Genomic DNA, 24,106 nt, shown 5'->3' with positions numbered 1-24,106 from the left:
CAAATTTACTTTGATATTAGTATAATACTGTAATCAATATAAAAACAATATTCTAAGATCTAAATTGATAATAACTTTAAAAATGAAAAAAAACGAATGAAGAAACATAAGTTCAAAATATGCAAATAAGCTGCACACTCACAGATTTACCGTTTTGACAGCTGTTCTATATTTTTGTCTTAAATGAGCAAATTTCTACATTCTTTTTTGCAAATCAGACTGCTGACAAAAGATCAGATCGCAGATTTGTAGATTTCTGTTCGAAAATTAATGTAATGGCATTCGACATCACTTCTTGAACTTAGATAAGAAAGTATGCAGTCTTCTGACACTATTTTTCATGCATTTTCGCATAAATTGGCTCTTTCTAAGCCAAAAAATAAAGAAGTTCACTTCAATCTGTGAGAGTGCAGCTTTAAGTCAATCTTAATCTTAGGGTCATACATCATTGACTAAATTCACTCTATTGGTCAGTAATCCGATTAGCTGTATATGTTATTCTCTGATTCAATTAGTCTGACCAATATTAACAGCCTATAGTTTCAGTCTAGCAAATAAATTCAACACAAGTTGTTTAATTCTTCTGAGACTGACAAAGAATTAAAAACCCACATTCATGAAAAATATTTTTGATATATGAAAAAAACACACAAAAAATAGATTCAAGAATAAAAGAAATATGCATCCTTAAATATATATTGCATATAAACAATTAATTATCTATTATAAAGTTAACCTGAGTTACAATGTTTTATCTATAATTGTTGCCATTTATATTTAATAGTTATATAATTATCATGTCTATCAAACAAACCAAAAAAATGTCATTAAATATTTGAGATAAGCACAGGCTGACACAAGAACTAAATATTTAAGTCACAGTTGACAAGGCAAACAGTTCCTACAATGATATATATATATTTATACACATGTATGTCAATAATTCTCGAAAATTGTTCCACCGCCCCCCCCCCCCCTCCCCCATTGTGAATCTGCAACGTGTTCAGTAAAGATGTTTGCGGCGAACGTTTGCTGTTTGGTTTCCCGCTTAACGTATATGCGCTGCGTTGCAACAGAGATACAAAACAAAACGTTTGCGAGCGTTTTGTAAACGCTCGCCTGACTGAACGCACTGCTGATATCCTGGCCTCAGAACACTCTTTACATATCCCTCTTCCTCCTCTCTTTAAAATGATACTCTTTTTGCCATTACTATGTCCTCTCCATTGAAGTTAGCCTGCAATTTAAGAAAGGAAAATTTTAATTTCACAAAAAAATGGCACTTGTTTATACCAGCACATTTGGCATATGACAAGAGCACCACCTGCGGGTTCTGAACGCTCGTCTGATTATATCCTTTTATTGTAAATTTATTTCATATTGTACATTTGAAAGTGAATATTCCAATGTTTAAAAGTGATAGCTCTGATAGTTTGCTTGTAAGCCGCCTTCTAAGCACATTATTTTGTTAAACTTAAAATAATTAGACTATAGTCCACAAATACTAAAATATCCCCCATCCCCCCCATTCCCTTCCGAAGGAGTTTGATATATTGAAGGCATAATCCTTTCATTTTCTATGAAGAAGCTTAGTGTCCATTTCTCAAAATCAACCAAAATTCACGTTTTTTACCCTAAAGATATTGAGTCTCACCTGTTTTTAGGGTATAATGTGAAGAAGGGTATAAGATGTACAAGTTCCCCAAGTTTCAAAGTGACAACTTTGATAGTTTTCATGTAACTGACCTGAACGCAAAACTTAACCCCAAGGCAAGGATAACAATCAAGTGATGACAATTGCTGCTTGTCATTTTTTTCAATAATGTATGAATTTAACAGTGTTTATTAAAGGGACTAGACACCAGATGATACAATTGCAAAAAAATAGATAACTGTCAAAAACTTACATACAATTGATATACTAGTGTATATAACTTTTAATCTTACTTTAATAGCTATATAACATTGCTTAAGACACATAATTTCACAGCTTTTGCACATATTGTCGATATGAAACTTTCTGGGGTGTGTTTACCACATATAATATCCCAGTAAGTTTAAAAAAGCATCAGTATATTTATCTGTATTCATAAATGGATATAATATAAACTTGGAAAACTTAATTTACTATTTTTACACAATGAAACCCAAATCAGATAGTCAAATGATTGCTCTGTTTATTTTAATCATGTAAAATTATTTATTATATACCCATCATTTATCCACACGTAATTTACATATCGCAAAATACAGTAGTCTGTAATCCACTCTAGTGCACTACAGCCGTTTTCAACTCTTGTGACGTCACATCATAACAACTTTACAAGTGTCATTGCGTGATGTTAAAATGATGTCATAAAACAAAATAATGTGTCCTTAAAGGGACTGTGTCACAGATTTGCACCAAAAAAAGTTTTTTCTGTAACGAATCTCAGGACAATTATCTAATAGAATGTGTTACGCTTTAATGTCATAATTGTAAAAAAAGTACCAAAATGTAAAAAAAAAAAGATTGTGTCGGAGAACGGGTCAAACCCGCGTCGCAAAAATTGAAGTCCAACTTCACGTGATAACACCTTCTAGCCAATCACGCATGATTGAATGAATTCTACCTTGAACACATACCCAGTAATCTTTTTTAATGGAAAAATACTAAGTAACTGCTAAACTTAAATAAATTGTAAACTATGTGGTACTTCAATTAGTACGTTTCAATGCATTGTACACATCGATGCCAAGTTTATGTCATTTTTCGACAATTTGTTTTTTTCGCTATTTCATCATCTGTGAGACAGACCCTTTAAAATGACATTTATTATGAAAACATGTGGCTTTTAAGTGATGTAACAAGTAAATTAGTAATGTATATATAATAAAAGGGTTATTAGTATGGCGTTTAGATCCGGGAGGCTTGTGCCTTGTGAAATCCGAATCTGCAAAAATCCACTCAAGTTAAATACAACCTCCCGGATCAAAACACAGTACTAATAACCCTTTTGTATTATCAGCCTTCTAAATGATCACATCGACAGTTCTAGGCTTATTTTGAAGAAATACTGTACTTGCCAACCTAGTGTCTAGTCCCTTTAAGTTTATGGCTACATTGCACACAAATAAAGTAAGTATGTTGCATGAACATAATCTTCAATAAAAAAAGCCTATTCAAAATATATTGTTGAATACTTCAATAATGTTTCAAATCTAATGGAAATCAGCCAACTTGAGGTAGTCATTCTTTTTTGAGACATTAACAAAATAAAAAGACAATGAAAAAAGTCATATGCTCATTGACTTAAAGAATCCATGATAGCAAATTGATTGTTTAGTTTTATTCAATTACATAATTTAATCAATGACGTTCTAATGAGTAGGTCATATTTATGGAATAAGACAAATAACTATATCTTATACATGTGTATGTCAAAACTTTGCATTCATATATACATACCATTCAACTTTGTCTTTGGTGTTTGTTGCATTTGCAAGTCTAGAAGAAGATGATGATGCTGGTGTTCTTAAAGAGTGTGTTGCTGGTGTTCTTGTAGTTCGAGTAGTTTTATTCAGGTAGCTGTTGTTGCTGATGTTTGTGTTTAGGATGAATTTGTTCTTGAAGCTGATGTTTTTGTAGTTGTCCCTGCAGGAAGTGTTGATGTTCTGGGGTTGAAGTTGTTGTTCTTGAAGATGGGGTTGGTGTTCATGTTCTAGTAATCAGAGTTGTTCATAAATCTGGAGTTGCTTTTGTTTGTTTTTGTCAGAAGTATTGTTATTCTTATACGCAGGGTTGTTCTTGTAAATTAAGTTGTTGTGTCAGGGGTTGTTTCTGGATCCCACTCAAATATGTCGAAGGCCTTAAAAATAAGAGAATGTGAAAATGTGACAAGTTTTTTTAAATGACAAAAAAGTTTCACATTTTAATTATATTTTTTCTTATTAAATTTAAGTTAACATTTTATGCTAAAGTTTAGAATGTTACAGAATATATATATATCCCTCCTTAGTTGAAATTGTCACTATCAAGATGTGTTTTATTACCCCCAATTAACCCCCTAATTCACTCCATTTGTTAGGTTTAGAAGTGTTACTATGGAGATCTTTAAAGCCAATATTTTTAAACTAGTATTTTGCTTCAAACACTTTCAACAGAACCTACCATAAATCAAGAGTTGAAGTGGGCCCTGGGCCCCTGACAGCCAAGAAAGAACTTTACATTTGCAGGGCTTGTGGGCTTGTGATTATTTTGATCACTGATATGATAACATGGACATAATAAGGCCTATACAAATCTTTGTTTACACCCATCTGAATTTATTTTTTTCTTCCTATTTTTTTTTTTTGCGTTTTGATCAAAATGCGTTTTTTCAGAGACCTAAAATAATACCCTGATACAGGTCAGTTTGCTAAAGAATTATGGTCGTCCAAAAAAAAGTAATGCCTACCTATCTACCCTTTTTTGGGGGGATGTTAGTAGAAACTAAGAATATTTGTTTCGCCTAATCAAGGATTTATTTTGAAGACAGTTTTGCTGCATACAGTATATATTTTTACTTTATTACATTGCATTGTGTGGAAGTAGGATTTGATATATTGGTGCAAGGTATTTTGATTATATATATAACAATTCCAGGAAGTTTATCAAAATGCTAATCTTTATGCAAGATGTGTCATGTTTGGTGTCATTATTTTGCTTTTATAATTCACTTTTATATTCAATAATATATTGATAAATTTGTATCAATGTAAAAGTTTAATTTTTATTACAAGCAAATGAGGAAAATCAAAATAGTTCCTCAGTTGGTAAGATCCATCTACATTTCATGTCAGTATTTATCTTAGCTCCGCCCCTTTCACTGGACTTGACATTGCCCCTTTCACTGTTTTTGACATCTGATTGGCTGAGTTAAAATTGCCTTTTAATGTTCTTTATGAATGACAGTTTTATACAGGGAAAGCCTGGTTAATGTGACAATCATTATTCTGAATGGTGCTATAAATATGATTATGAATAGGCTTATAATTTATTTAAAATAATAAACATAATCTGCAGTTATGCACTTTAATTGATCAAAATACATGTTCCTTAATTATGCTTAAAATATAAATCCTTATAATATTGGAAGAGATACATGACTGTCAATTTAGAATTGAACTTCAATTTCATAGCATTTCACAGAATTGATTAAAATAATTGCTTATGTTGATTTATAGGCTAATAGCAAAGAGGGAAAAAAATAAGAAATATATAAATATAATTCTCCATTTTGCTAAAGTGGCTAATTGTTATTTAATTCAGATGTTTTTTTGTTTTTTTTTGTACATTTTATTTTGGCATTTTGATATTATTTCAAGGATATTCTGGATATGCAGTTTTAATGTCTTTTGTTTGATTAAAAAATTAGTTTCTATTTGTGTAAGAAAAGCCAGACAAAACTATAATTATTGTTATTATATGCAATTGCTTAAACCTGGGAGTAAGATAACATATTATTGGTCCCAGTTTAAACATAATTTTGCTTTAAGTGTTTATTCATTATTTTTACCAGCTTTCTTTGTACAGTGCACTTAAAGCTGCACTCTCACAGATTGAACGTTTTGACAACTTTTTATTGTTTGCCTTGGAACCAGCCAATTTTTGCAAAAATCCATGGAACCAGTTATATAAATAAAACTACTAACAAAAAATCCAAAAATGATATAATATGCATTTTTCTTAAAAAACATCAATTTTTCAAACAGAAAAATGTGAAAATCTACGATCTGATTTTGTCAGCAATCATAAATTTATTTGCAGATATCTAGGCAGATTTGCTCTTTCCAAGACAAACAAAAAAAAAGTTGTCAAAATGGTATATATATCTGTGAGAGTGCAGCTTTAATGTCATCTAACACCTAGATTTTAGAGTAATTAACAAGTCATAATTTTTGTTTTTAATTTTAAGTTTAATTAGGTTATTATAAGGGCCCTTTCCATATCTTGATTAAGATATTTTTTTTGGAAAAGTTTAATTATGTTCTCTCCTACTATTTTCTAATTGTGGCCTTTATGTTAATAGAGAATTTTATCTTCATTATCTCAACAACAACAGGATCAGAGTGGCATAAATGCAGCCACAGGGACAATTATAAACAAAAGACTTCTAAAATAGACCTGCCACATATGAAAAATTCATATAACTATACATGAAATAGACTTAAATCATACTGGATTTGCAATTGCAATTGTGTTATTTGTTATCGCTGATTTAAAAGGAACACTATTCTTAGAATAAAGGAGTGGAAATCCTGAACAGAAGTCTCTGACTGTTGAAAAAACTACATCAGCCAACCTCAAATACTCTAAGGCTGACCAACAGTAATCTTTCAGTAGGAACTGAAAACAAGGAGGCACACTAGGGCACTACTGTGCTATTCCCCAGTCATTCAAAGTACCCCCTGTGAACGCGTTAGCGGACTTGCGCCCAATTCTTAGCAAAATATTGTGCATGAGTGTAGACATTAGACATATATATTTAAGATATATATAATCCAAATGTGAACTTATTTGACAGCTTCAAGGAATGGAGAGAACTCAGCGGATTATTTTGTTTCGCCAAGGCATGAAGGAAAATGAAACCCATTTCATCATAAATTCTGTTTATTCCAGTCACTTTAACAATAGTAAAATCTTTCAACTAAAAAAAATAATATTAGTGTCTGCAATTTCAGAGTACCATCCACTCATGATATATTATCATTTATCATGGTGTAATTAATTAAGTCATTTTGACATCCTACTGTTAGTTTTAAAATAATATACTAAAGTAATAATTACCGGTACATGTACATTACCATGACAGTCACGCCAATGGGAAGACTTATTTAGGGACTGACATTATAATTCACAAGTCAATTGTTACCACAGCCCCCCCCCCAGGTCCGGGGAATAGCCGGGACTTTGACTTTCGGTCCAGCCGACCCCGGGTAAAATCCCCGCCCTGCGGGGACGAACTGATGGTTAAACCCCGGCCAAATGCCCCCGCACCCCACAGACTCTATATAAGGCCCAATCTTGGCTTAATTTGGCCCTATGACAAAACCACCGCGGTCACCCGGCCCTGCGGGACCACCTGGAAAGTAAAAACACGGCCCTTTTCTCCGGCTATCCCCGGTATACCCCCGGACCTGGGTGGGGGGGGGGGGGTTAGCGTGGATACAATTGACTGGTGCATCCATGGGGAGACTTATTTAGGGATATAACATTGGCATACAATTATATAGTAATTAGTTATCCTGACATTTGTACTTTACACAGAATCGCTACATGGTGACAGTTACTCTGGGACGGACATTACATTTACATACACTATACTAATAGTATTTCTGGCATGAACATTGCAAAGACACACACCACTCTGACACCCTTTGGGTGACTTAATTAGGGACAGACATAACACTGATATACAATACAGTAATTAATTATCCTGATGTGTACTTTACATAGAATCCCTACATGGGGACAGTTAATCAGGGACGGACATTACATTAACACCACTATAGAAATAGTAATTCTGAAATGAACATTGCAAAGACACACACTATGGGGAAAGTTAATCAGGGCCTGTCACACTAAATTGACATACACTATATAGAAATAGTTATTCTGAAATTTATGAACATTGCAAAGACATACCCCATGGGGACAGTTAATAAGGGACGGACATTACATTGACATACACTATAAAAATAGTTATTCTGATATGAAAATTGTAAAGACACACACCATGGGGACAGGGATTTCAGGGATAGACATTTCATTGACATACATTATAGAAATAGTTATTCTGCCATTATCATTGTAACAACAAATGCCATGGGGACAGTTATTCAGGGACAAACATACATTGACTAAATGACATTATACTATAGTAATAGTAATTCTGACATGTACATTGTAATGACACACCCAATGGTGACAGTTATTCAGGGACGGACATAACATTGACACACACTCCAGAAATTGGTATTCTCAAATGTACCTACAAAGAATCTCACCATGGGGACAGTTATTCAGGGACAAGCATTACAATTACATACAATATAGTATAAATGGTTATTCTAAAATGTACTTTATAACAAAAAATGACACTATAGTGACATTTATTCAGGGACGGACATTACATTTGACTTTCAATATATAGTAATAATCATAATAGTCATTCTAAAATGTATGGTACATTACAAAGACACGTGCCATGGGGTCAGTTATTCAAGGACAAACATTACACTGACATATACTATAGTAAGAGTTATAAGGACAGTTAGTACAATGAAGAGATACACCCCATGGGAACAGCTATTCACGAACAGACATTACAATCATGTATACAACTTACAAATTAATAATTCTGAGGACAGGTACATTGAAAGTAATCACATCTTTGCAACAGTTATTTAGACCAATATAACAGTGAAATATACTATAGTTATAGTTATAATGACATTTACATGGAAAAACACACACCATGGATACATTTTTTCTGAGGGAAGAATTTACATCTAACAATCACAACTATGCAACCAGAAAGTCCAAACAGTAACAAAAATATGTCAAAACATGCACATACTGAGTCAGTCATCCAATTAGACTTTTGAAGGTACAAGCCCGACTTCTAACACTAATGCTTGGCATTAATTTTTTTATCAAGCCCTGCTAAATAAAATTTGGGCTGGTGTCAATTTTGACCACTGCAGTCAGCTAAATATGCCATTAATATATAATAATCATGCGCCAACCTGCAGATCATATATAGGCAAAACTGTTGTCTGTGTCTCCAGAAAATATGGCATGTATGACATAAGAAGCTTACTAAATCTGAAATCTGGGGGCAGATCATGACAGTTTATATTGCATTAGGATGTTGAATGCGCAATTACAGGCAAAAGACTTTCATGAAAAGAATAAATACTTTTAATAATAATGTTGTTTTTTCTCACCGTTTTTTTAGGAGGGTGGGGAGGCCATGAATACCGGAGGCCTTACCTAGGGTCCTTGGGGTACAAGTCTAAAATAATAGACGTGTTATACGGGTTTCTTCCAATCCCTTATGTCTAAACGGGTTTGTGTAAAAACCGGAGGTGTTTGAAAAATATTGAAATTGTATTAAGTGCAGTATTTTATGGTTGAAATTGATCATAAAGGTTTATATTCATAATTTACCATACATGTAAAAGAAGTTATTTTGCACAAAACAAGCATTTAATGCATTAAAACACATTTACCTTTCCTATAAAATGAAAGTTGACTGACACAGACAACAATTATGCCAAACGGAACAACTCGACACAATCGTAATAAGTCGGCCACCTCCGACAAGCTTCGAACGAATAATTATGAATTTGACGGTCGTCAAATTCATAATTATTCGTTGGATACTTATTTTTTGTGTATACATGGAACTAACATAAAATAACATATAATCTGGTCATATTACTTGTTTTTATGATATTTAATGGACGCAATATGCTTTAACCCGGAACAACTACCCACTTTTGGTACAAAACAATTTGTACATTAAGGATTTGCCATATCAAAAATCATAAAAAAATCTGTCAACGTACAATTATTTGGACTACTTGGGGTACGGGATCATTTGGCAGGGATTTTATCGGCAGTTTGTCCCCGCAGAACAAGGATTTTACCCGGGCTTGGCTTGACAGAAAGCCAAAGTCCCCACTTTTCTCCGGACCTGGGAAGGCTGTGATTACCGGAGGCCTTACCTAGGGTCCTTGGGGTACGGGATCATTTGGCAGGGATTTTACCGGCCATTCGTCCCTGCAGGACAAGGATTTTACCTGGGCTTGGCTGGACAGAAAGTCAAAGTCCCCTCTATTCTTCAGAACTGGGGAGGCCGTGATTACCCGAGACTGGGTGTATACCGGGGATAGCTGGGTAAAATGGGCCTTTGCCCGCGCTTAGCTGGACCGAAAGTCAAAGTCCCTGCCATTCCCTGGACCGGGGGGGGGGGGGGGGGGGGGGTTACAACTGACTGAAGTGCATAACCAAGAGTTGTCCTACTTCTTAGCCACAGGTGCAAGTCACATAATCAATAATCGCCTTATATATGGGATAAGTGTATTAAGATATTCTTATTAAAATTGTTTGTGTCAAGTAGATCTACCTGTGTTCTTAGCTGATACATATTCAACAAGCCACACAAAAATGCAATAGAATAAAATATATATGACTTACCATGGAAGTTAGGGATATATCCATTTTGCAAAACTTAGTGTCATTCAGTCATTCTGATTCATCGTTCTGCAAAGCTCGATGATTTTGTTTATCTTCTATGAAAAACAAAATAATTCGTCTGACACATTCGTAATTTTCCAGCATGATACATGTACCCTGGTATTGATTATTGTAATTGTATGTTTGTGTTAAACCGGTTTAAAGTCAGATTCAAGTACCAATAATTAAACAATTTTAAGTACCAATAATTAAACAATTTTAAGCAATATCATCTTTTTAACGTTACAACTCTTTAACGTCACGTATAATTTTCATTCCTGCAGTATTTTTAAAGACGGTTAAAAAAGGAAGATTTTTAAAAAAAAAAAGGTTACATTACACTATTTCATAAGTTTCGAAATTAGTTAAATTACCTTTAATAATATCATTTACATAACTAACATGGTTGTTATATTAAACATATAAGATACATATGTAGTAACATTTGTTTTTGCTTTAAATGAAGTGCAATAATCGCGTTTTAAATCATAAATAGTCAAAACAGGTTTTGCTGGGTTTTTCTCCCGTAAAAAACATTCATAAAATTTCCGTTGTTCTTTAAATAAAAAGCAAGTATTTCAAAATCCTTAAAGAAGTGATAATTAATATCATAACAATAATATAATAGCTTAGAAGTGGATTTTTTACGGATTTTGCATTATCGGTAAAATCTTGGAGTTTTATCCCGCAGGAGAAAAACCCCGTACTGAAAAGCGGTTTTTTTTTGTTTCGCGTTATTTCACTTCCGGTGTCGAAGCATAATGCTCCTTTTGATAGAAGATCTTGTTTTGAGCTAAAATAACTTGAATCGTGTATTATTGAAACCCCGCGGGATTTTTCCCCAGCTTTTGAAAAACGGGAGAAAAATCCCGCGGGATAGTGAAAAACCCCGTGTTTTTCTGCGAAAACCCCGCTGGGGCCCGAAGTTGGCGGGTCAATTAGACAAACTTCCAAAAACATTTCGCAAACAAAAAACACCAAAATCATACCTTAATGAAGCCTTCTAACTAAAGTATAGGCCAGTATTCGATTACACCGTATTTAAAGGGTACTTGAGTTTGCGAAATCTAGGATTTGCAAACACAAATTGGAGGTCGTTTTTTCATTTTAAAAGGCTAAAAAAATAAAACATAAAAACCAATGCAAACATGCACAAAAACATGTAACAGTTATTTGCTAGTTTATAAAATGCTTTTAAAACAACAAATATAACATTAAACACCTGAGTCACAAGAGTAGCCATACTTTATGTCACTTACAACCGATTGCATTCTTTTACTTATTGACTAAATGAACAAATGGCGGGTCACATCAAATAATCACAACACAGTTGTACCTAGCTAGCCTATCTAGTTGTCTACTCAATCGACTTCTACTAGAAACCACGTTAACACACTGGAGCTTAATGTCTGACCCAAACTTACCTCGCTGCTTTTTAAACTTTTACAAACCATGAACATAGCACACTTGGTCAGTCGCATTAACACACTTTACCGTAATGCTAAACCAGAGCTTGCTCACTAAACCTAACAACAATACATTTAATGTTAACTTAATGGTACTTAATACACTTTTTGCCACTGTAACAAATGTTATTATATGTTATATTTTTACTATCAACTTCCTCTACAGAAGCAGAGATGCACGAACTTTTTTCCCTGCCTTATGTTACAAAAGGGAGATGATCGCCTGATCGACAGTAATCAAACGAGCTCACAATCATTGGTCATTACTCCATAATCACAGAATAGTATGATAAGTGTCTACTGTTCCTTTAAATTCCTACAACGAGGATAGCTAGCTTCCCAACGCACCGGTTGACCCGGGGTGCATGATAATATCATCTAGGCTTAACTAGCTAACGACGAACCTAGTGCATGGTATTAACGGAAGCTTCACCTAGACCTAAAATTCCTCTCGGCACCAATTCATCTCTACCGCTTGGACAACCCACGAGTCCATCTAGCGATCAGAGCAAGACAGGAATCCGCCTTATTTACTTTCTGATCAAGTGACTAACCGGAACAACGGTTTTGATTGGAAAATGGACTGGTCTCTAAATAATTAATAGGGATACTAGACTCAGGTTCAATGATTTCAATCAAACATTGACCTACATACTCTTTGATGATGTTATATACAAGAATGCCTAAGAAAGTGCTTTACTATCGCATATCGCATGGTAGTTTGGTTTTCTAACATCTTGTCAGACAAATGCCTGATGTTATGAATAAAATTTTACACATATTGATTTTCAGGTTTTGGCCTACTAGTTCTAAGTAGTAAGGCATGCTAAGCTCAACCGAACAATACACTTTATATATATGTATAACAAATGATAGTGTACATTTAAGGAATGAATTGCGGGTTGATGTCATTATCGGGGTATGAACGCAATTGGGCGCAAAAGTGTGTGAAGTCCGAAGGACTCCATGCGTACTTTAACCAGCCCATTTGCGATCATATCCCCGATAATGACATCACCCCCGTAATTTATTACTTATATTTACACCAATAGTTCCTTATTTCATTCAAGAATTGTTTAAAAAATGCTTCATTTCATTTAAGAAAACCATTCATAAATATTTTCTTACCCCTTCCGTAAATAGAACGACCCGACTGTTACTGGAAACATTTTTCAAATGACGTCACAATAACGCGGGAAAAGATCAACCACTTGAAATCACTTTTAAACGTAAAAAAATAAACTCTTATGACAACAAGACATTTAAGATAAAATAAATTAACACTTTTCAAAATGTTGATTTATATTTTACGGGACCTGCTGACACAATACAAACAATAACAAGATCAATAGTTTCATGTATATTGTTATGCGATGAATTGCAGTCCGAACATATCCGAAGATGTTGCGTGCATCGATTGATGAACGCAATTGCAGAATATATATATATACACACACTATTATCCAACGTTCTAAAGCATCCATATTTCTGATTGCTTTTCGGAAAGTTCCATTATATTTTAGTTACGTGAACTTCTTTGTTTGTATGTATATCTAAATGACTTTTTCTAACCTTTGTTACAATTTTAACCTCCCCGAAAAAGTATCCTTTGCACTAACAAAATGCAACAAAACCGAAAGTTATTTTTGGTATGATCGAAATTTAGCGCGCACAACGTCAATACGAATTTTGCATATCGCGTGACTTAATTACTAATGATTTGCATTTTGTTTTATCTAAGATGTGTTTGGGAAAGCAGTTTCCCCGGTTTTGCGTCTGAAAACACTAATTTTCCCATTATTTTACTCTACGATATCGAAATTGCACAAAACATACAGTTATAGTATAAAAAAATAAGTTGGTTCTAGTGGGGTGCGAACCAACGCCGGTAAAAATAAGAAATAACATCTTATGATAATCATCAGCTTATCCGCAAGACCACCTGGCCTTTTTTAGAGGGTTGAGATATTATGACATGTTAATCATGCAATGATATCATCACGCGATAATGTCAATCAACCAATGACGCACCAACAACGCTGTTCACGCTTACTTGAAATTGTAGTCTTCAAAAACGATATTTGAGCAAATATCAGCACTTTCTGATGGGTTCCACCTTTTGGTATCTTAGTTTTATCACTTCTAATTATTTATTTATTGTTTTGAACCCGGTCGCACAATTTTAATCGATGATAAATACAGCCTTTCGGAACGAGCGTTCGAATAAAGTATTTTTTGCTTTAACTTGACTTTTGTCAAAGAATTAGAACCTTGGTTAAGTCCGTAAGACTTAAATACATAATAAATGAAAAAAATTTATTTTACATATCCTTCAATTAAACTGTTAATAACAGAAGTGATAAAAGCGTACTGTTTTTAAAGATGACTACACTTATGTACGTAAACACGTTTGGAGTAGTTTGATTGACAATAAATACATGTATTCAACATTACGTTAATCTAAATGCTAATGTATACTAGTACAACGAATGCTATATAAAAACACTATAAAGAAACTGATACCTAAAAACTTAAATAGTATTTGATGAGAGTACTATCGTTTAAAGGTATTCAGCAAATACTCGTTAAAGAGGAAACTTTTGGTCACAATGATCAAGTAAAAAGAGAAAGTATCTTTTAACAACAATTATCAAATTGAAATTCTGAAAAAACAGAGTAATGAACAGAAACTACCTGATTCGCAACAAGAGCCGTAATGCGTAACTGGACAATCACACCTATTCGTTAAAACCGTTCCGCCATTGAAGCACAAGTTGTTGCATGCACTGTAGTCATAATATAACGACTGGTCATTAACATCCTTGCCACAGTCACTATAACATGCAGCTCTATCATCTCTCAAACTACCTTTGCAACAAATATGGCGGAATCTTTTCCGTGAACCTACTCCACAAGTTGTCGAACATTTAGACCATGATTCCCATGGAAAGAATTCACATATCTCCCCTGGACATCCAGCCTGTACATAGGCTAGAACAATACAGCTTAAAACATAATACGCTAAAATAACACGCAAGACCATCTTGCTATTAAATGAAGTCTGTTTGTGATATAGCCTCAATGAAAATTTGAAATGGTATTTGTAAGCACCGCCTTTTAAATACCCACTAGATTGTAAAATATGATAAAATGATATGTTTTTGGATTTCCTATTGATTGATCTATCGACGATCATACACTGCAATGCACACACTCAATGATTTATAAAAGCGGTCAAACTTTGTTTAGGATAAAGGCAATATATATCGATAAGAAATTGAAACAATCTGTGAAAAAACATAAAATTTATACGGACTTTGGTTTTAAATGTTTTGTCATAACAAATAACAAATAATAACATCAATTAAGTTTGAAAACCATTAAAAATATTTTTTCAATAAAACGCTTGGAGTAATAATCATTAAACACGTGAAATATGGACTCGGATCAAATCAATAAGATTCAGTTATTAAAGACGCCGTTTAAATTGCGAAACCATAGCCAATACAACTAATCGCAGTAAAAACATACACATCAAACTACAACATACCATTTATGCTTTAAAGAACACTAGTACTAGATTCGTGATATTTAACTTTCAACATAATCAAAATAACGGAAACACCAAGAATTATCTCAAAGCAGGAGAATGTTGGTTCATTTATCTGCAATACAGCCAGTATGAAATTGTTATTTTACTTAATGATTTCAAGCAAACATGCCACGTCTATAATGTTATCTGCTTAAGGGCTTTGCTTATCTGATACAAAGGGGATATTATGGCAAAATGTCCTGACATCCTGTATCATGTCAAGTTCGGTGTTTGAACACGTATGCATTGAGACCGCGTAGCATGTTTATGCACCAAACAAGAAGTGATACAGGTCGTCAGAAAAAATGTCATATCAAAATGCTCCATAGTTTAATGTATCCCTTGATTATTTACATTGTTTTAACGCAAATGCCAAACAAATGTATTTAAACACACAAGAACCTATTTGTGTGTACAGGGATAGAAAACACGGCGAAGCGAATCGTTCGGTATGATTATATTTAAATAAGAAAGAAGAAAAACATTTCCGTTCCATATCAGTAAATAATCCTTTCACTTTTACACTACCGAATGCTATTTGCAAAATAAATGTTTAAAAGATATATCATAATCAGACATAAAACACCGTTTAACAGACATTTTTACCTTTTGTCCTATCGATATTATCGAAATGGAAAACAGCCAGAAGCGGATCTATGTTGGGTGGGGAGCTAAGTGTCTGATGATATAAAGTCAAAGAGATGTTTGTCACTTACAGCTAAATACATCACTAGACAAACACTTGCTACCCCATTCTAAGGAAGAGGAACGAAGACCCCCTAAAACCCAATACGGTGTTTTAATTTAAACATGTATCTATAAATTATAAAGTAGAAAAAAATACAATCACCCATTTATTTGATAAAATGAAAAATAATCAAAATAGTTATTTATACATCTAACATGCACAATAAAGAAATTTAAACACACGAATAAACATTTTCGAATAAACAAGTGTCTCTAAATGCTCAAAAGTTGTCAGATAAATAAAGTTGTAAGTCTTTACTTTTAATTGAGACGTTGTTGAGAAAAGAAAAAAAACAAACAAATGTCTTGTTAAATTTTATTTGAAGCAAGTGGACCTAGGGCGAAGCAACTGTATTAAACATGTAGCCACTAGGAGGGTGTCAGTTTTGACCACATGGTAACAATTTTATCAAACTTGATTAAGGACCTCTTTTCGATGCTGTATACGAATCAATGTAAGCTCTGGATGTATCGGTTTAATAGAATAAGCTTACAATATTTCTAATGATGGTTAATTAGTAGAATAACACACACACGTTTGTGTGTGTTTGCGCGCGTGCGTGTGTGTGTGTGTGTGTGTTTGCGCGCGTGTGTGCGTGCGTGCGTGTGTGTGTGTTAGCTCTGTGAGAGCATGAGGTTTCTGCTAAAATGTGTGCAGAATCTTTCAAGTCGTTTCTAAACAGTCAAGAATCAGGAAAAGAAACACACATAAGAAAGATCATAAAAATGGAGGAATGCATGTGGTGTATTCATTTGTAAACGCAAACTAGTCTTCGTTTGTCTGCAATAAAGACTTTATATGATACTTAATACTTCAGATAAAAGTGCGAATACCAATTTAGTTTTTTAAACGAAATTCCAATCTAAATTCCATAGTCATATTACAATTTAACGTAATCCTAGACCTCTTCAAATATTAGCCCATAGAAATGGAAACAGTAAATTAGCGATGAAAGCAATCACGCCATATCTCATCTCAAAACATTGAAGTAGTAGCTCACTGCTGATCGCTGTTCTTTGTTCAAATACGATAATATTTTATGGGGGGGGGGGAGTTATCAAACAGGAAGAAACGATAAAAAGTAAAATAAGAAGAAGTGTGTATTGTTGTTTATTATGGTAAAGAATTGCTTTTAAATTGTACAAACATTTTAATATATGGTGTTAAGACTTTTTTTGAAAACCGAATGTACAATAAGTTTTTCACATTCTAAATTGTATAAATGAAAGATATAATGAATGAATTTTTGTACTGCTGAACAAAAGTATTAATCGTATTAAATACGAAATTTGATAATAAATCATTAACATGAATTAAAAGTCTATTTTCTGCATTTTATTGGTACTTGATGTTTCATATTTCCCATGAAATTGAAATAAACGTACATCGATTGGACATGCTAGTTAAAAAAAGTTATTTCCAAAACGGTTCACGGCTGAAAGGTGCCAAAAATGTTTTTCAAATTGCAAGTTTTGCATATTTATAAATTATATATTTACACATTAATTCATTACTATAGTTAAAAACATCAAACATGTGGCTTGCATGGTAAAACAATGATAGGAAAAGGAAACTACACTGACGAACAAGCCTCATGAAATATTGTGCAAAAGGATCAAAGGTAAAGGTCTTAAAGGCAAAAACAAGACACGTACTGTACAACACATACAATTTACATTTACCCAATATATGCGTAAAGCATTTAATAAACTTTGCTGGCGTTAATTTCGTGGAGAACTTTCCGCAAACAAAACCTCTTATGCTTTATGAAATTTACAAAGACAACGAACACTAGCAAACACTTTCTTCAACTCAGACTCTTTCATTTAAGCCCGGTTGTTCAAAACTCCCGTTAAGGATTTAACGTTTACTATCATCGTTAAATGTTACGCTGTCAACGTTAAAATGAACGTTAACTTTAACGTTGACAAAATTGAGTTTTCCAAACTAAACGTTTACACTGACGGCGATAAAGTAGGCGTAAACTTAACGACTCTTCTAACGTTGGTCTCTACCAACGTTAGAGCCAACGTTTAAAAGTCAGTCGACGTTAAAAATGGCTGATACAGTTGGTGCTTTTCTCAACAACAGAAGAAAAGAGAGGATTAACTTATTTCTTTCGATCTACATGAAAAATTGATGACTTAGAAATACCTACTGTTTTGATATCAATGAATCAAATGTACAGCTGCTTGCCCAAGACTTTCAACATAAGACTTAACGGTCAGAAGCGGTGAATATGGTTACCAAATCATTGCAGAAATGACCCTAAGGTGAAATATCTCAATGATGACAGATTGGACTTCCCCAATGCACTGTCAATGTGACATGTGTGGAAGACCAACTCACTTTCCTATTTCTATATCGGTAGTTTACCATGAGTGGAGGAAGCCACCACAAGTATAGTTTTAAATCCAATTTATCTTATTAAATAATATTTTCTTCCACTTTTTATATCATCCGAACGCTTGAAATTACGACACAGATAAGCCGGTAAATTCGAAACGGTCGAACGCTTCACCCCACTGATAAATTGCCCCTTATATAGATCAACCTGTTTCACTTCAATAAACAGGTTATCTGTTCATCTCAAAATACAAATCAGCATTTAATATTGCATTAGAATCACCATTATTTAACAACATAATTGTGAAAATGCAACACTTAAGTAATGCAAAATTATATTTGGGGAGGTTCCAGTTGAAACTCCCTATACGTGTTTAAAGGCTTAAATTTTCCATTAAAACATAAATCCAAATTTACATTTGATAAGTGAATATAAAGTCAACTTTATGATTATTCTAGTAATATTATTATTTTTTAATAATAGGACGGTATTAAAAAAGCTCAACTGATATCCTAGTTAAGGGACGAAATTCAGGTAACATGAATATTTAGTGTAATGTAACCTAAAATCATTTTACCCCAATTTTTTCGTTGTGGTTAAAACATGACCCTGACATTCATGACAAAACAACAACGAAATTCTAAAAACAGTTGTAGAATAGATAAACATGTGTATATATATCATGTTATATATACCTTTACTTAGAACGGTTGGTTTACAAAAAACTGCATCTTTAATTTTTATATCATTATTCATTTATAATTGCCTAAACTTTAGCAAAGTGATAGAATAAATAATGAAATACACCACTGCCTGTGACTAAGATATAAAAGTTAAACATTTAAGTGGATTAACCCTTCAAGTGGACGGAGTAAGTTTAATTGTATTTTCGTCACATTAGACCACAGAAAATGTAAGGGATTATGGAAATACAAGCAGAAAGTGAGATTAACTCTGATGTTAACACCAACACGTAAGCATTACATCAGTGTTAGCTAACGCTTACGCCGATATATTTGAACAAAAGGATAACGCTGATGTCGTTAGAGAGATGATGTCTCTGATGTCGAGAGAGAAAAAGCAAACTTAAAAATACTAATTTAGCAGAAGTGAATGTGAGGAGGTCTTAAGGGGTGATTTATACATTCAAGTCTCTTATTTTAAAAGCTTTGGTACAACAAATAGCTAATCTTACTAACAGAGATTTATTGTCAGAATTGAGTAATGATATAAGTTTTACCATACTAGGATGTCTGACATAATATCTAGGAATATAATTCTGCCTTATAACATTATACATTGGACAAACTAATACACAATGATATTCATCTTCAATATCGTTTAAATTACACAGTGTACATTTTCTATCTTGTCTTTGAATATTGTTATGTCTCCCAAGTTCAATGTTTAGATTATGGGAGGATAATCGGAGCTTAGCTAAAATATTTCTATCTTTGAAATTTTCCATTAAAACAATGTAAGTTGATATTTTAAACGTTTCCTTGATTTCCTTAAACAAATACAAGGATGAATGTGTTTCCATGGTAGCACGCCAACCGGTTATATACATGTCTCGTAATCTGTCTCTGAGCATGGGGACAAATGCACATACATTTACAGACTCAGGAAATTGCCAAACGTCCGCAAACCAGGATGACTGAAGGATAGTTTTAACTCTGTCGACCCAGTTTAGACTTTGTGGGTTAACACGAAGTTCCCGGTATTATTCTGTAATAACTGCCATGAGAATACAGTTATCTTGTTTCTCATTGTATAACTTGAGAAAATACTTAATAATACGAATATGTCGCTCAATATATAATGGAAATCTGCCTAGCTCTCCATAAAGTGACAAGGTATTTGTAGAGCGTTTGACATTTAGGACCCACTTGCAAAATTTTCTATGTACTCTATCAATAACCTCTGTCTGGATATAGCCTCATACTTCACAGTTATAGTTCAAAAAATACAAAACAAGTGCATCAAATAGATTAAACGTAATATCAATAGGGACACGGTTATGCTTTAACAGAGCCTTAAGTGCATTCATAGAGCGCAATGCCTTTCCCGCCAGCGTGGTAGCTGCCTGCATGAAAGATCCACACTGGATAATACAATACCGAGGTAGTTAAATGAATTGACTATATCAACAGCCTGATCGTTATAAGTCCACTTATCTGATTTCCTATACGCCCCCCTTTTCTAAATACCATTATCTTAGTTTTTTTCCACATTGACCGTCAAATTCCATTTGCTACAATAAGTACTTAAATTATTCAAAGATTCCTGTAACCCCTCCCTCGTCTCTGACAGAATAGCCGCGTCATCTGCAAACAGCAATAAATATATTGAGATCTCATTGACTGTGAGACCTGCATTTAAGCTTTGTTGTAAATGGAGTTCGATATCATTGAGGAAGAGAGAGAAGCAAATCGGGGAGGTTATTTCCCCCTGGAACAAGCCAATATTACTTTCAAAGAAATCAGACAAAGACCCCAAGTGTTTTATGCACATTTTCACCTCGTTATACATCGACCGCAACAGGGACAAAAACTTTCCATCAATACCAAGTTTGATTAGCTTATACCAGAGACGCCCCCTATCAATGCAATCATATGCCTTACGGAAGTCAACAAAACAGCAATACATTTTTTTCTTCTTTCCTAATTGCCTTTGTATAATTGAGTTGAGTATGAAAACCGGATCAATCAGTCAGAATATCTTGCTCTTTAGCCCACATTCTAAGTCGGTCATTTAGTATAACTGTAAATAATTTAGCAAAACATCTTTGGAGCGTGATACCGCGGTAATTATTAGGATCAGTTGTATCTCCCTTTTTATATATAGGAATTATGGCCCCTGTTGCCTATGATCTGGGAAATGATTGGGTATTAACTATATGATTAAAAAATAATCCTAGAGGTTTAATTATAATAGGTATTGATGCCGTAAAATACTCATAGAGTATATTATCAAGAGAATAGGCTTTATTGCTGCCTAATTTCTTAACAACATTTATAATTTCCTCGTCACTTATAGATTTATCTAAATTATCAAACGTAGGGCCATTATAGGGTTTAGTATCGAAATCTTTGACATATTGCCTACTTTCGTCGTTTACTTGAACCTCTATATTTGACATTAAGTTATGGAAATAGTCCTTAAATTCTCTATTTGATATATTGTCTCCGGAATTACTACTTGTCTTCCTCTTAAATATCTTCCAAAATTCTCTAGGCGACTTTTTACGCATATCATTCATTTTTCTGCATCGCTCTTTATTAAAATTTTTTTGGACGTTCTACACTGATATTTATAATCCTTCCTTCCTTTAAAAGCTGCTATTCTATCTACATCAGATAATGAAATATTGTACTGAGACACAGCGTTTTTATAAACAATATATTTTCGTCTGCATTCTTGGTCATACCATTCCTTCCTATTCGTGTGTGCATTATCAAAATATGCTGAACATTTGGCCTTTTTCTCAAAGTATTTCTGACCTTTATTACACAAAAAACGAGATTTAACGAGTTATGAACAACAGGGCCTTAGTTTAAATATTAATTTTGTTCATTTTACAATCTGCTCGAAGCATTGGTTACCAATGTTTGGGAAGAGATAGTGTGTTTTTTTCAACTCTGATTTTATAATATTTATATTTTACATTTTTACAGGACCCTCTTTAAGATCCTGGACCTATGAAAGACACTAGCCAAGGATTGATTTTTGTCAAGCAGATATCAGAACGACGTTTTTATCTTTTTATATCTCATTTTCAATAATAACACTTTAGATAACCTGCGTATGCGGAATACCAATGCAACTAGGAAGTTTCTCATTGAACTAAACGATTTATGTTAGATGAATTGGCATCAGGTAAACAGATAAATATTTACTTTATAGACCACAGTACGTGTCGTGAGTAAGAGTTCGCCTACTAACCTAGATACCGGGGTATCCTAGCTATACTTTAAGCAGCGTTTTACGTTGATAAAGAACACTAGATAAGTGTGAAATAATTATTTAAAGATAGACTCCTACTCTCAAATAAGATGTACCACAATTAATACAAATATTTTAATTTACCAAAAAGGATGAATAAATATCGAAAACAATTGTTTTTGTGAAGGGCACCGTGTTTAATTTGAAAGAGAGGTGCTGAAAACATGGTATTTCTACCTTACTAGACGATAGTTGATCACTGTAAACTTGTTAGGATCCACCGGTCATTTAATATTTTTGCGTTTTCAGCTATTAAATACTAGGTTACATTTATGTTATGTGTGCAGAATAAATGTAACAAAGCGCCCTCGCCTATAATTTGAGATAGTTGACTTTATGGAATACGAACTCGGCGAATCAAAAGCAGCATAAAGTTACTGGTAACACTATATGTAATAAACTATGCCCATAAAGAAGCATATCTAACAAAATGAATTATACGCATATTCCGGCACCCTACTTTTAGTTTATGATTTATGTACCTCGGCATTTTTGGTATTTTAGGTGGCTTTGCGATACTCGGTCTACGTAAAATTAATAAACAGAAATATTGGAAATCCTCGATTGTCAATGGCGCACATAAACACACACATGATATATGCTACCTTTTTTCTACTGACTTGGTGGAAAAATAAACTTACTGAAATATACTCTATGAAACTTTTTTGTGATGCATTCTTCAGTATTGATCTACATTAAATTAGTGAACATTTTTTTTGAAGAGTCCCGATTGTGTGATGATAAATGCATCTCTAAAATATCAATGCAAATAAAAGCCTAAACATTGCAGCAATCTATGAAAATATGTTTGATAATATATACTTCCTGTTTCAAAATGGGGCATTGCGCTCTTAGCTTTATCTTATCGTTCATGTTCAACAACCTTTTGAACGCTGTGAATTGACACCGTCTAAACGAATGAAATATATACAAATGAATTTAATAAACATCTGAAATTGGTTTCAAGGTAGGGAAAGATCAAAACAAGGACAAATCACAGCGCGATAACTTATTATCTTTAAATAAATGTTTACTTCAATATTATTGGTCAAAAGTAAAGTGCATAAAATGCAGAAACCGTTCGATTTATAACGTCGGTTGGCTCATGTAAATCAGTTTGCTGTAAATGTTAAATAGCCAATCTCTCAACTTTCTAAATTTATTAGCAGTAATTGCATTTTGCGATGACAAATGGATCCAAAATTAAAAACACACAGAAAGCATACATTCGCTATATAACAGCATTAATTATAACAAGATCAACTACAACTTACATAACTATATTACCTCTTTGTTTATTCAAGAGAAAGCGGGCCTTTAAGAAGTAAACTTTTCAGCATGTTGTTAAGCGGGCTTTATAAAAATAAAGTGACAAGTCACTATCTTTTTATAAGGCACGCTGAATATTAGTTGTGCTCTGGTATGCATTGCATGGCAGAAATTTAAGAGTATAATTCTAAAATCACTGTCGTCTGCATTACAATTTGCTTGCTTTTCTGAAGATGTCTTCCATGTAGAAAAGTAAATTCAAAGATATAAAATGCTATAATATAAAGTAATAGTACAGACCATTGCGGATTTCCTTACTTAATGGTGACTTCACAACCAGCCAATACACATTGAAAGGACCTTAGCCTTCGGCTGCAGTCCTGCAAAGAGCCCTCAGTGGTTTGTACTATTTCTA

General features: G+C 33.5%; 1 protein-coding gene and 1 long non-coding RNA gene across 2 annotated transcripts in view; both read right to left on the bottom strand.

Annotated features, from left to right (window-relative positions):
• LOC128224149 (uncharacterized) overlaps positions 1-24,106 on the bottom strand; it is a 70,472-nt gene that overhangs the window by 22,246 nt on the left and 24,120 nt on the right. The window lies entirely within an intron of this gene.
• On the bottom strand, positions 186-10,547 carry LOC128224152 (uncharacterized). Its single transcript, XR_008259450.1, has 3 exons — positions 10,226-10,547; positions 3,449-3,848; positions 186-1,237 (listed from the first exon to the last, which is right to left on the bottom strand). It is a non-coding gene; the product is annotated as an uncharacterized LOC128224152 (long non-coding RNA).

The sequence above is a fragment of the Mya arenaria genome, chromosome 17 (genome assembly GCF_026914265.1).
Source record: "Mya arenaria isolate MELC-2E11 chromosome 17, ASM2691426v1".
NCBI classification, from domain to species: Eukaryota; Metazoa; Mollusca; class Bivalvia; order Myida; family Myidae; genus Mya; species Mya arenaria.
Note: the sequence above shows the minus strand (reverse complement) of the source record. Positions and strands in the feature narration are given on the sequence as shown.